The sequence below is a fragment of the Bos taurus genome, chromosome 11, assembly GCF_002263795.3.
Source record: "Bos taurus isolate L1 Dominette 01449 registration number 42190680 breed Hereford chromosome 11, ARS-UCD2.0, whole genome shotgun sequence".
NCBI classification, from domain to species: Eukaryota; Metazoa; Chordata; class Mammalia; order Artiodactyla; family Bovidae; genus Bos; species Bos taurus.
Genome location: NC_037338.1, coordinates 87,286,873 through 87,300,774, shown reverse-complemented (window position 1 = coordinate 87,300,774; position 13,902 = coordinate 87,286,873). Strand labels below are relative to the sequence as shown.

The following is a 13,902-nucleotide window of genomic DNA, read 5'->3' as shown; positions in this document are numbered from 1 at the left end:
CCCCTCCCTACAACATGGCAAATGTGACCTGCATTTTAGGGGCTGAATACAGCTTTAGGGATCAGGGTCCCCAGCTGACGGGAGATGGGAGGGGAGCTGGGTGGGACAGGACTCCACCATCAGCCTGTCCTGAGAGTTGGCAGCTGGCCGGTGAGCAGGAGCGGGCTTTCTAAAGGAGGGCATCTAGTTGTGATGAATTCAGTGTAGTTTTGAGTGTTGATTGGTGCCGCGGTGCATGGAGACAGGCCACGGTGCATGGATTTTCCTTGTCCTGCCATAAGCATCAAACTGGAGTGCCCGCCCCCACCATGATGTGAAAGCAGAATCGCTTGTTTTGTGGACTCCCAGCCACCGTGTTTCCTAAACATTCTGCTTATCTCATCTGCCTCCCTTCCTCCTTCCGTTGAAGATGACGGAGGGCAGTCCTGGGGAAGTGACTTGCTTGAGGTCACCCACTTGGAGCCACCCCTGGACCTGAGGCTCCCTCCTCTCCCTGCTCTCCTCCACACGCCCCCAGTCCCCCCTCCCTTCCCTTCTCATTTCCTCCTAAGCATTTACCATCTCATTCCAGTAAAGACTGTTAGAGGACCGCGAAGTTCATCGTGTTCTCTGACTTTTTTTTTAAGTGTGTTTACATCCCTGTACCCAACAGGATTCTGTTTTCTCTAGAACTTCCCTCCTCCACCAGCTACTGTCCCCACTCCACCCCCCTGCCATCTAGCTTTCTCTGCAAGTCCTTCTTTGATCTCGCCACCCCTTCTTGGGGCAGCTCTGTCCCCGTGGGCCCTGTACCCAGCCAGCCTGTGGGCTGTTACAAGTTATCCTGACATTTGCTAAATGGTAAGGAGATGTTATTCAGGACCATTGAAAAGGGGGTCAACCCTTTTTAAAATGGGAGAGAATGTAACGAGGACAAGGAACAGGGTTGAAGGGTCAATGGATGGAAAATTATTAAAAGGACACATCGGGGCTGGGGGAGTCTTGCTGAGCTAGTCTAACAGGATTGTTGCTACTGGCAGGTCAACGACTGGGACCTCAGGCAGGGGATGAGGAACGTGGTCAGAGATTGGGGGTTCAGATATCATCCAGGGTGGGGGGGATTCTCCATCAACAGCCCTGGGCCAGGCAGGAGGAAACCAGGAGGGGCCTCATGGAGAGGAGGGCTGGACGTGTGCGAGTGGAGGGTATGAGCCGGGTCATGCTGGGCTTGGTCTTTAATCAGCCTTTTGGGCGGATGCAGGCAAAGCTACTTCTCTTTTTAGAGTGTATTTGCTCCCATCTGATAAAAGCAGTATGTTCGCGCTGTTGAGGCTGGGGAAGCAGAGGGGAGCGTAAGTCAGGGCCATGATGAGTTGCAGAGGCCTGTGCCTGCTGCTCGTGCTCCAGGGTTTGGTGTTTGTCCTTCTGACCCCTGTCTCTGTGAACCCTCCTGGGAAAGCACAGCCTGCCCCCGAGGCCAAGGGAGCCAAGCCCACGGTCTCAGCAGCCTCCTGGCTTCAGCACAGGCGAGAGAAACCTGCGCTCCAGGAGTGGGAGCCACTGCAGCCTCCCTAGGGTCCTGAGGTCAGGTGCACCTTCACCTGGCCACGCCTGGGGGTGGCGGCGGGGGCAGGGAGGGGTGTGGTTTGCCACCCATGCTGAGCTTCCAGAACCTGTCTTCTCAAGGAGGCAGGTGTATTCTTTCCTGTGACCCAGACCTTCCATGTAAACTGGAATTCCTTCACGCTCTCAAAGCTGACGTGTCCAGTGTTCAACTGTGACCATTTTGCTTTTGTGTGTGTACTAAGATCGCTTCAGTCATGTCCGACTCTTTGTGACCCTGTGGATGGTAGCTCACCAGGTTCCTCTGTCCATGAGATTCTCCAGACAAGAATACTGGAGTGGGTTGCCGTGCCCTCCTCCAGGGGATCTTCCTGACCCAGGGATTAAACCATCTCTCTTACGTCTCCTGCATTGGCAGGTTCTTTACCACTGGTGCCACCTGGGAAGCCATTTGGCTTTTGAACTTAATTTTTTGAAGAAATTATTATTGTACACAGATATTCCTGGATAAGATTGGAAAACATAGAAAAGGAAGGAAGAAGGGAAGAAGTCCCCTGTAACTACCCCGTCCACCCTGTAACTCTTGCTAGCATGCTGTCGTGTACCCTGTAAGAGTCATTCCTGTCTACATAAAGGAGTCCACGAGCTCTAGAAATAGGCAGGTAGACATAGCATCGTCAAGAACGTCTTCAGTGTTTGAAGGAACAAAAGGATGTCGTGTGTCCAGACTTTATAGATGGCCTGTAGATACTTGTAATGCAAATGTATATATTTAGCAAAAATTACATCATATCGTGGTGCTGGAGAAGACTTGAGAGTCCCTTGAACTGCAAGGAGATCAAACCAATCAATCCTAAAGGAAATCAACCCTGAATATTCACTGTAAAGTGAAGTGAAGTCGCTCAGTCGTGTCCCACTCTTTGCGACCCCATGGACTGTAGCCTACCAGGCTCTGGGTCCATGGGATTTTCCAGGCAAGAATACTGGAGTGGGCTGCCATTTCCTTCTCCAGGGGATCTTCCCAACCCAGGGATCAAACCTGGGTCTCTTGCATTGCAGACAGACGCTTTACCATCTGAGCCACTAGGGAAGCCAAGGACTGATGCTAAAGCTGAAACTCCAATACTCTGGCCACCTGACGCAAGGAGCTGACTCATTAGAAAAGACCCGGATGCTGGGAAAGATTGAGGACAGAAGGAGAAGGGGATGACAGAGGATGAGATGGTTGGATGGCGTCCCTGACTCGACGGACATGAGTTTGAGCAAGCTCCGGGAGATAGTGGAGGACAGGGTAGCCTGGTGTGCTGCAGTCCATGGGGTTGTAAAGAGTCAGACAAGACTTAGTGATTGAACAACCACAGCAACACATCATATTTTCACTTATTTTGATTCATGATTCTGTAAAGACTTGTAAACATGACAGATGGGTTTAAGACAGTATTTCACGGTTGTTTTAAATTATATGTTCCTGAATTCTAGTGAGGCTGAACACCTTTTCAATATGTTTATTTCCCTTTTTGGTTTCCTCTGCTGTGAATTGTATGTTCATTTCCTTTGCTCAGTTTCATTTTGTGAGTAATTATCTTTTTCTCATTGATTTATAGATATTTGTATATTGTCAGTAGTACTATTTTATCTTCTGCTTTTTAAAATTAACTTACTGAGAAAGCTTTTCTATGCAAAAAGTATGCATCATTTTCTTGGCCTTCCATTTTAAAGGAGAGAGATGATAAATGCATAGGTAGGTAGGATTTGTTTAGCTGGTCGTTTAGCTGGTTTGCAGTTTTGCATTAATAGGAACACGGTTGTGTGTCAGTCAGCTAAGTTATGTTCTGGTAACAAATGACCGGCCCCCCCCCCACCCCCAGTGTCCATGGTTTATCGCAGCATAGATTTCTTTTTCACTCAAGTTACACGACCATCCCCTGCTGTCTGCAGCTCTGCTTGATATCCTTGTTCCTCTGGGACCCCGGCCTGCAAAGAAGCCCCCAGGTGAGACATTGCTGGTCTCAGGGCAGAGAAAAAACATGGTGGAACACAGTGATTCTTTAAGCTTCTGCTCGGAGGTGAGAATTGACATGTACCGCATGTGAGTTCTCATCGCATTTCATTAGCTAAAGCAAAGGGTAACATAAGGCTTGATGTCAGTGCGGTGGGAAATATCCTCCCCACCTGCCCACACCTCCTCCCCACCCCCCACCCTGCTGTGAGGGGAGCCGCAGTGACTGTTTTGAACATTACAATTTACCACGTGGGGGGATGAACACTGCTCTACCCCTCCCCCAGTTTATGTGTTTGTGCCTCAGGATAAATTCTTAGAAGTAGAGTTGCTAGGTTCAGAATATGCACATTTGTTAAGCTTTTGCTATTCATTATATTTACTAGGTTTTAGCTGTTGCCCGGTGTCTGCTGTGAATTTATAAGTAATTATCAGTCCGATGACCATTTTCAAAAGGAAAACAAGTACTTTTTCATGAAAATACTTCACTGCCCTCCCTAGCCCTCCCCATGACTGTAACAACTCATCTAGCTTGATAGTTGTCAGACTGTTTTCATGTTTTATTTACTTCTCATGGCCACCTTGCTATTTACAGATGAGATACCTGAGGTTCTCAGAGAGGTTGAGAAATTTGCTCAGGACTTCACAGCTGGTGATGAGGAGAGGCCCTGACTGATAGCAGTCCAGGCCTGGGCTCTTTCTCTGCCATTCTGGCCTGGGGAAGCTGAGACTAGACTCTTGCCACCCACCCCATTGTCCCATCCCCCAGCCCCTCCACCGCCCCAAGCAGCCTCTTCACCTTCCCCATCTCCCTTTGCAGTCGCCCAGTGGCTGGGTGCAAGGTCCATGGGAAGGAAGCCCTCGGGCTGGGCCCTGGCCAGGAAGGCCCGGGAGGCTGGGTTCCTGGCAGCGCTGCAGAGCCTGCCCTCTGAGGACAAGCCTCCTGGGCTTAATCTGTATCACTGACCATCTTTGGATTTGGAGAGGGGATTTACTATATTTAGAAAAAGTTAAGGGAGCATTATAAATCCTTTAAGTGGGCAGAACTGAAGAGATGAGAGTCTTTATTGAGGAGGGTGGCTTTTTCTTAGGAGTAGTGGATTTTAGACCAAAGGGATTTGTTTGAGTGATGTTTAGGTCCTGAAATCTATGTAAACCTTGCGGGGCCGTCACTGTAAAGAGCAGGATTCCTTCTTCAGTCCTTCATGGAACTGCTACTGTCTGGCCGGTCTTTGGAGCAGAGGAGAAACTGAGCTCAGAGTCGTACTTCTTGTTTCTTATCTCTTTGAGATAGAAGTGACCCTCTGTCATCTTTCAAGCAGGTTATTCATTTCCTCTGAGCCTGCAGTTTACTCATATGTCAAATGTAGAAAAGTCTTCTCTGCCTACTCTGTATGGTTGCTGGGAGGAGCCTGTGAGATTTAACGGACGTTTAAGACGAACCACAAAAGCATGTAATGTAAATGGATGCCTTCACCAGGATGGCTATAAAAAACTGGACAATAACAAGTGGTAGTGAAGATGTGGAGAAATAGAAGAAATGGAGAAATAGAAGCGTTGCCAGTGGGCCTCTAAAATGATGTAAGCACCCTGGGAAAACAACGTGGCATTCTTCAAATAATTAAACATAGAGTTACCATATGACATAGCAGTTCCATTCCCAGAAGATAGGAAAGAAGTGTCCACACAAAAACATGTATTAAAATATTCATAGTAGCATTATTCGTGATAGCCCAAATGTGGAAACAACTCAAATGTCCATTAACTGGTGAATGGATAAACAAAATGTGGTATATCCATGCAGGGGAATATTATTCAATCATAAAAAGAATGAAGTATTGACACATGGACAAAGCTTGCAAACATTATGCTCAGTGCAAGAAGCCAGACAGAAAAGGCCACTCTTGTATGTCTCTGTTTGTATGAAATGGCCAGAATAGGCAAATCTAAAGAGACAGAATATGGATTCATGGTTGGCAGGGCTAGGATAGGAGGGAGGAGACTGCCAGAGTTGGGATTTCTTTGAGGGGATGATGGAAATGTACTGAATTAGATAGTGGTGATGGCTGTACAACTTTATGAATGTGCTAGAAACCACCGAATTGTACACTGTTAAAAACAAACCATGCAAATATTAGTGGACAGTATTTTGACAAAGTACTAGAAGGCAACATCAGGGAGCGGAGTGTGGACTTGGGACCAGACTGGCCTGGATAGTAGTTGTGTGATTTTAGAGAGTCGATGGCTTTCTCTTTTTGAGCCTCAGTCTTCCCACCTACGACGTGGGGATAGTGCCCAGTTTGCAGGGCTGGAGGGCAGACTCCATGCAGTGATGCCTGTCTTGCTCGGCCCTAGCAGGCACTCACGGAGTGGTGGCTGCGATCGTTGGGGCGTCTTCTCCTTGCCTGGCTCAGGGCACCGGCCGTGGCAGCATGGTCACGTGGACTCATTGATTTAGCGATGGGGAGGAGTGCAAGCTAGTGTTTACTGAGTCCTTGCCCTGAGCCCCCTCCTAGCATCTGAGTGCTTTTACTTATTCCATCTCTTTAGTTCTCAGAGCAGCCCTGTGGCCTCCTGAGAGAGCTAGCAATGGACGGGGATGTTTCCAGGAAATGCCGGGTGGGGGCGGTGGGGCCGCACAAAGGAGAGAAGACACGGGGCGTCTGAAGCTGAGTGATGGGTGACCGTTGTTCATCACATGAGTCTCTGGTTTTGTATATATTGGAATTTTCTCTTACAATAAAAAGTTTATAAACCAGTAACACTATTATCTGTTTTAGGTGTGGGGAAATCATGGTAGAGCATACATGGTTACACAGCAAGACGCAGAGACAGTGTTCTGCACCCTGGGCCTTAGCAACCAGCCCGGGAACCAGGTCCCCCGGGCCAGCGGGCCTCCTGGGTTACTTGAGACCAGCTCTTCCTACCGCCAGAGCCGTCGAGGCCTGGGGCTTATCTGCCACCCAGCCCTGGCTGATCACCTCCTGTTCTTACCTCCCCCGAGAGAGCCCGGCGGCATGACAGGTGGGAGATAAAAGGCTGGGATTGAAGAGGGAAGGCGTTTTCCTTCTGCCCCTAAATGCAGGGGGACTCCTAGAGACCCTGGCCTTCATGACTTTCAGATGAAGTACTTGCCCTTGATTATGTTGATCTGGTGAAGTCTGTGGGCACGTGACATCGCTTTGTTTTTCATACTGTGACCTCTCTCCACTGGGGGTGGGGGCGTGTGCATCTGCCCTGCTTTCTCCCCTGTCTCCCCCACCCCCTGCCCACCTGCAGAGCAGAAAGGAGACACAGACCCGAGTGTGAAATGCAGCCCCCTCACCAGCTGGGTGGCCTTGGAGACGTGTTCTAGTTACTGATATTTCTTTAATGTTGGGTAACTCGGAATGTCACTTACAATGGTAGAGGCGGTGGCTTTGAGAGGCTACCTATAGGTGGATGTGGGAATGTCCCTGGGGAGGGAGGGGTGGCGTTGTTTGTCCCAGTTCAGGGGGCTGAACTGGCCGGGCCACCAGGTCTGCCTGGGCTCTAACCCCGAGTTTGTCACTTTCAAAGCTTTGCTTTTCTGCTTTCACTTCGGATACCAGGAGAGTTTCCTTTGGGACTTAGTCTGATCTCTAAAGAGCCTCTGAGAAGAAACCCCACAGTCTGCAGGCCCTGCAAGCTTACACAGACCTATTTCTGGCTGACTCCTGTGCCCAGGGCTTCCCAGGTGGCGCTAGTGGTGAAGAATCCACCTGCCAGTGCAGGAGGCGCAAGAGACATGGGTTTGATCCCTGGGTTGGGAAGATCCCCTGGAGGAGGAAATGGCCACCCACTCCAGTATTGCCTGGAAAATCCCATGGACAGAGGAGCCTGGGGTCACAAAGAATCAGACACGACTGAGCAACTGAGCACGGTGCCAGCGCCTAGACCCTGTCTCCTCCGCTGTCTCTGTGTCCCTGTCCTATTAACTTTCCTCTGGGTAAAAAAGAGCACTTATAATCAAGACAATGTCATTAAATTAACCCTCAGACTTCTCTTTTCTGAGCTAAATCATTCCATCCCCTGGTGCCCCTTAGAACATCTGTCATAAATTCCAGATACTGTACTGGACATGCAGTAAATTCCAAATAAATTACGTGACGGCTCACTACCCTAGGCTCCATATAAATGCATCTGGAGGGAGGTTTTCAGTGGAGCCCTGCTTTAAGTTGGCTATCTGGGGCAAAGTTTCTTAAAACCTAGGTTGACTACCTAAGGGTCTAGATGTAAAATGGAAAATGTGGCAGAAATTTAACTACAGGAGTGCTTCTCTAATTATAGCTCGGCTATGACTGCAGAGTGGGGGCGGGGTCTTTAAACAAAACTCCCCTAGAGGCATGGAAGCTGCCCAGAGACTTTGGAAGCCTAACTGGGAGCTGCTGGCCCTTAAAAAATCAGGAAGTGATTCCAGGGTTACTCAGGCTGTGTTCTAAGACTGTGAGTCGGGGAGGAGCAGGAAGGCTCAGATAGAGCAGAAGCTGGCATGGCCAAGTGCTTCCGGAAGGATGTGACTGTGTTAAAGCAGCGCCTTTTTGATCACCCTGGAGAAAATTCAAATATTTTGAAAAGATCCGGGAGTTTGGAGTTTCAGGGGTCCTTCATGGCAGAGCTGGGCTGTTTGATTTAGATAGGGATTTTATAGGCTTGAAGGCAGATTTTTTATTGCTAGTGAGTAATCAGTGACTCGTCACAGAAGGTGGAGGCCCTGCACGGCCCAAGCCCCAAGCTTCACTTCCCCATCCCCTTCCCTGTGCAGGCGCCCGAGTGCATGGCTGGGTAGCTCTGGGTCCTGGGAGATAGTGATAAAGCGCCTCAGCCTCTGGCCTCCAGCCTGATGGGGATGATGAACGTAAATAAAACAGCTCACGAGGACAAGCACCCAGAGAGCTCCAGGGGGGACGATTAACCCTGCGGAGGGGAGTGGTTGGGAGAGGCCTGTTGCAGGGTGCGGCCGAGAGAGTTGCTACCCTGGGCTTTTAGGGATGCTAGACTTCGACTTGGGAATAAACTGGGGTGAGCGCATTCCAGGCACAAGGAACAGCATGTGCTGAGGCATCTGGCCACCCGGCCAGATGTGCTGAAGCTCCTTCTGTGCCCCCAGTTCTCTCTCTGGTTGGGTTTGGTTCTGTTTCGGGCCAAGGAGAAGCACAGTCTGTCCTGGGCCCAGCTGGCCACCCACCCCTCCGGAGACTGGCCAGAACATTCCAGCCCAGCCTCTGAGGATTCTCTCCATCTGTCTGTCCCGCGGCTGGAATCCAGGGCTGTGACGTGTAAGTGGCTGTTTGCATCTGTCCCCAAAGTGTCCCCCGAACCCCTTCGTGGACAGGCCAATGCTCCAGCCAGGATGTGGCTGAACCACGGGTGAAATGCAGGCTTTGGAGGCGGCCAGTTCCTGATCGGGATCCCCAGCGTGGGACAGGAGGAAGGAGGAAGACTGTTCCCTTCTAACTAGGCTCAAGTTGAGTTTGGCAGAGTTTTAAAAGAAGGGAAACACTGGGTCCTTTCCATTCCTCTTTGTACCCCCTTCCCCTCCTGTGCGCATCCTGCCCAAGACTGTTCTCTTGGCAACCACGGAGGCCTGTCCCATCCCCCTGAAACAGACCTTACTACTTATCCCCTCTGCTAGGAAGGTCCATGCCCAGAGTACTGGCTTCCTTCTGGGGCAAGATGAATGCAACCTGGTGGTAATTCACACTAGAGTGTGAAGGACTGATGGCACCATATCTCCCCCAGAGTCCTTGGATGTGTGTATGTGTGAGGGGCGAATTTGGATGATGGGCCACCAGGAGGACAGGTGAGCCAGCCTAGCATCACCCACAGACTTTCATGTAAGCTCTTCCTATTGTCCTCAGAATGTCCTTTCTTCTGCTTTTGTGTTCGGAGGCTGCTTGAAGTCTGCAATATTTGCAGAGTGAGGAGGGGCTTTGGGTGGGACCTCTGGCACACAGGTTAGCACAGCTGCCTTTGACTGCAGACCCCAGATGGTGGGTGGCCCTGCTGGAACCGACTAAAACTGAGTTTGAAGGCCAGAAGCAAAACACATCCTTGCAGAGGGGCGTTTAGATGGACCATCGATCGCATATAAAGTCCCTCTACTGTTCTCTCGTGGGTGGGGGGTGATGCGGTGTGGTGGCTGCTGGGTAAACAGAGTGGAGTGACCAGAGAAGAAAGAAAAAGGGCTGAGCCTGGAGGCTGGACAGGGCTGAGCCACAGGCTTCCTAGGCAGGTAATGCCAGACTGAGCCTTGGCAGGTCTGCACTCCAGGAGGATGGAACTCCTTCCCAGGTTATTGAGAACCTCGGTGCACAGCACTCTGAAGCACAGACCCAACAGGGCGGAAGGCTGCGGAGCACTTCTGCCTGGGGCCCTGACCTGTTGCTTTTAAACCAGGTTATTGAGCTACTGAGGGAGCAGGGATGCAGTTCCCTTATTAAAAACCAACCAAACAAACAAACAAAAAGAGAAAGGCAGAGCAGGCCAGGCAGAAGACTGAGGGCCGCGGTGACTTTATCAACTCCGAGACACTGATGCTGGAGGACGAGGGAGACGCGGGCTTTGATGTGCACTCTCCCCACGGCCGTCACTGCTGAGTCGCTGAGTCTGTGAAGGCAGTGCCACGCCTCTGAGCCAAAGATTAATTATGTAACAGAGCCCAGATCCCCAGGTGGGCAACCGCACCGCAAAGGGGCCCTGGAAGACTCCTGCCCTGGTGCCCCCAGCTGCCTGAGGATTAGCCGAAGGGAAGCAGGAATGAAGATGCATCTGTTGCTCGGATCCCTGAAATGGGGTTTCTCAAATTGTACAGTTATTGTCTTCGTGGAGTCCAGAAGGGCTTCTTGAATATTGCTCTGCAGGTCCCTGCAATGAAGCCCGCTGCAGAGATGTGAAGAAAAGCTACGGAGCATGTGCAGCCGCTCTTATACCATCTGGTGGCTCAGAAATATTTTATAATCAAATGAGTAAGACGGGTTTCTCGCATGCCCCGGTGCACGGCGTCCCCTCCACGCCCTTCCCAAAGCTCTCTCTGTCTCTCTCTTTCCTTGTCTCTCCTCTCTCTTTTTGTCCGTCCGTCCATCTCTGTCTCGCTGGCTCACTCAGCCATCTTTGGGAAACACCAGAGAAGCCGGTTCCCAGCAGTAAGATACTGTCTACTAGCTTGGTGACCTTGGGCAGCCCCGTCTGTTTTCTCATCCTTGGTTTGATCCTTTGTAATGTGGAGGCGCTCGGCGCTGTTACGTGAATCAGAGTGAGATTCATATCAGAGTGAGATTCATATCTGAGCACGTCCTACTTTGATGCTGCTTACTACTTGTCTTAGGAAGACTTTTCAAAATCGTCTACTTGAACTTTTCCTGAATATAAATGTGATACTTGCATGTTCGCTGTGGAATATTTAGGAAATATAAAGAAATTAGAAAACGAATGAAGAATGTGTACACCCCCTCCTTCCAAAGGGTCAACACTGAGAACGTTTGGCTGCTCTGGGGAAGGTTTTCTAAGTAACTTGAGCACACAGATGGTCTGTGTGCACAAACCAGGAGGAGTAACTGGGATATAAATGGAGCATGAGTCTGTGGGGATGTCTGTGTGTGCTCCCGAAGGGGCATGTGTGTGTGTATGTGTGTGCTCACATGTGTGTGCAATGCCTTGGGGTCCTCAGAGGGGGACCTCGGTCCGAGTAGGGGCCTGCAGCTTCCCTGATGGAGCACCGGTTCTGTCCCCTGGATGCCCTTCTCTGAGGGGAGGCAGGGTGCTGGTGTTAAGGGGGGATGTATGGGAACACCTCCTCCGTGCTGGCTCCTCCGTGTTCGTTTTCAGCCATGCTGCAGCCCCACACAGGCCAGGCAGCTCTGGGATGTGGGCGAGGAATCCATTCCCAGATGCCCCGACCCTACCTGTCCTCGACCCCATCACGGTCCACCTGCCTCCTTCGGGCCCGGCCTTGGGAGCCCCCAGTGCTCGCTTCGTCTGCCTGGCACCCCACCCCACTCCACCAAGAGGCTTTTTCCCTCTTTGGATTGAGAGGCCATTCTGTCTTCCCGAGACAGGTAAACAAAACAAACCTGCAGATGCTCTTGAGGGTGTTTGTGTCTTTAGTTGCTGGTCAGTTGGTATAAACAATCAGTGAAGAGTCTCCCCATTGACTGGGCAATGGAACTGAGGACCCCAGGCCGGGGACAGGTGTTATTTATGTTGATTGGGTGCTGGGAGAGCCTTCATCACGGTCACCCTCAAGCCGAACTAAACGTACTGTATCTGCAGGACGGTAGTATAAAACTGAAAACATGACCCAGTCTGTCCCTTTCTCTTTCTCTCCCTTTTGGGTTTCCACGTTTATTAAAGCCCCAGGTTCCCCAACACGGACGCTGGTCCTCCCCCTCCCTCCCCTTCTCTCCCCTTCTCCGCCACCCTGCCCCACTGCCCAGACTAGTTTCTGAGGGATCAGTATTTTCTTGCTTGGGGAAGAGGGGTGTAAATTGTTTTCATCTGTCCAGGGACATGGCACTCACAGATAAGCCTGAGTATTGCAAACTGGGGTTCACTTTCTGAAGTCTCTACAACACCTGCCCCCATGCTGGCTGGTGGTGGAAGCTGGTTACGTGAGTTCAGCCTGCCACACGGGCCAACCTCATGAAAAAGAGTGTGTCTGACCATCTGGGCCCTGGGGTCCAAGTGGTAAGCCCTGATCTTTACAAGGACTTGCTCGCACAGCCACCCATCTGGTCTTCGATGCACTAGCCCCCACTTCTGAGCATCCGCTCGATGCCAAGCTCTCGGCCATGGCAGGACCACATGGGGCCCGGGATGCAGGGCATCTGGTGAAAGCTTCTCCCAAGCTGCTGGCTGGCTTGGATCATGGTGGTTTCATTTAGGTAAAAAATGTCCCTCCCAGGGACTGACGATGGTCATTCCCGCTAAGCTGCAGCCACAGGAGTAGATGGGGTCAGGAGGAGAGGCGGGCAGAGGTGAGGGGAAGAAAACAGTTTTCAAATGGCCGCACCTATCACTCTTCATTTGGAAGTGCCTCCTGCTGCCCTGGGGCTTCAGGATCTGATTTAGGGGTGTTAGTCCCCTCCTTCAAGCCCAGCTCAGATACTCTGGGTTCTTCTGCTGGCCCCTGGTCCCCTACGGATTTACTTATTTATTTGTTGGCCATGTCATACAGCATGTGGGATCTTAATTCCCTGAATGGGGATCGAAGTCACACCCCCTGAAGCTTAGAGTCTTATCCACTGGACTGCCAAGAAAGTCGATCCCCTACAGATTTAAACACACCTGGGTTATTGCCTTTTTCTAGGAGAAGTTAGAAATTTCTGGAGGCTTCTGTCATATGTGCCACTATGTATAGTCTGAAACAACTTACCTTAAGCACCCCAGTTCCTTTATTTCTATGTCTTTGGTCTTTCAGACTAGGTCCTGGCTTAGCAGACTGTATTTCAGATGTGTGTGTGTGTGTGCATGCTCAGTCACTCAGTTGCAGCCCCATGAACTATAGCCCACCAGGCTCCTCTGTCCATGGAATTTTCCAGGCAAGAGCACTGGAGCAGGTTGCCATTCCCTCCTCCTTGACCCAGGGATCCAACCGCATCTCCTGCGGTTCCTGCATTGCAGGTGGATTCTTTACCACTAGCGCCGCCTGGGAAGCCCATTTAAGAATGTGGGGAGAGGGTATATAACAGAAGGATGTTTCTCAACAGCCTCTACCATTTCAGAAGGCCTGCTCTGCCAGAGAAGGACCAGTGTCCTGCTAAGCCACTCTCCGGCACATCATTCATTCTTTCATCCCTTTCCTAGCTGCCTATGAGAAACCCAGCATGGTGCTGGGGGTGTGAAAGCTAGATTGGCAGTGGAGGACTTCAGGTACAGTGAGACCGACCTCTTACCCGAGAAGCCTCGTGTCTCTTTAGAAATAGTCTGGATTCTGGCCTTCTCCGAGGAAATCTAGATTTGTGTGGCATGATGTTATTCAAGCCTGTTTGATCCAGCAGGCCCTGCCTCATTTCCAAAAGCAAGCCTTGCTCTTCAGCTGCTGACCCAGTATACTTAGCACAGGGGCCCCTCTTAGTTTCGACCAAATTAAGGAATCTATTTCCGTGCTTATTAGGTCAGGGAGTCCTGATGTGTTCCTTGGTTCCTGCTGTTCCCATTCCGTATCTCATTTACCTGTGTAGCCCCAGGGTGCTTTATTGGTACCTCCGGGGGCAGTGTTGGCTGGGACAGTGTGGCATTCCTGAATTTCTCCCCATTACTAGCTGAAAGTAATAGAATCTGAATCTTAAAAAGGAAAATTCATCGCACATTTTCTCGGCTATGAAAGCAGCACATACTCATTA

The 13,902-nt window shown here is 50.6% G+C and overlaps 1 protein-coding gene across 4 annotated transcripts in view; it reads left to right on the top strand.

Moving 5' to 3' along the window:
• The window catches only part of HPCAL1 (hippocalcin like 1), a 117,327-nt gene that overhangs the window by 29,870 nt on the left and 73,555 nt on the right, over positions 1-13,902 (top strand).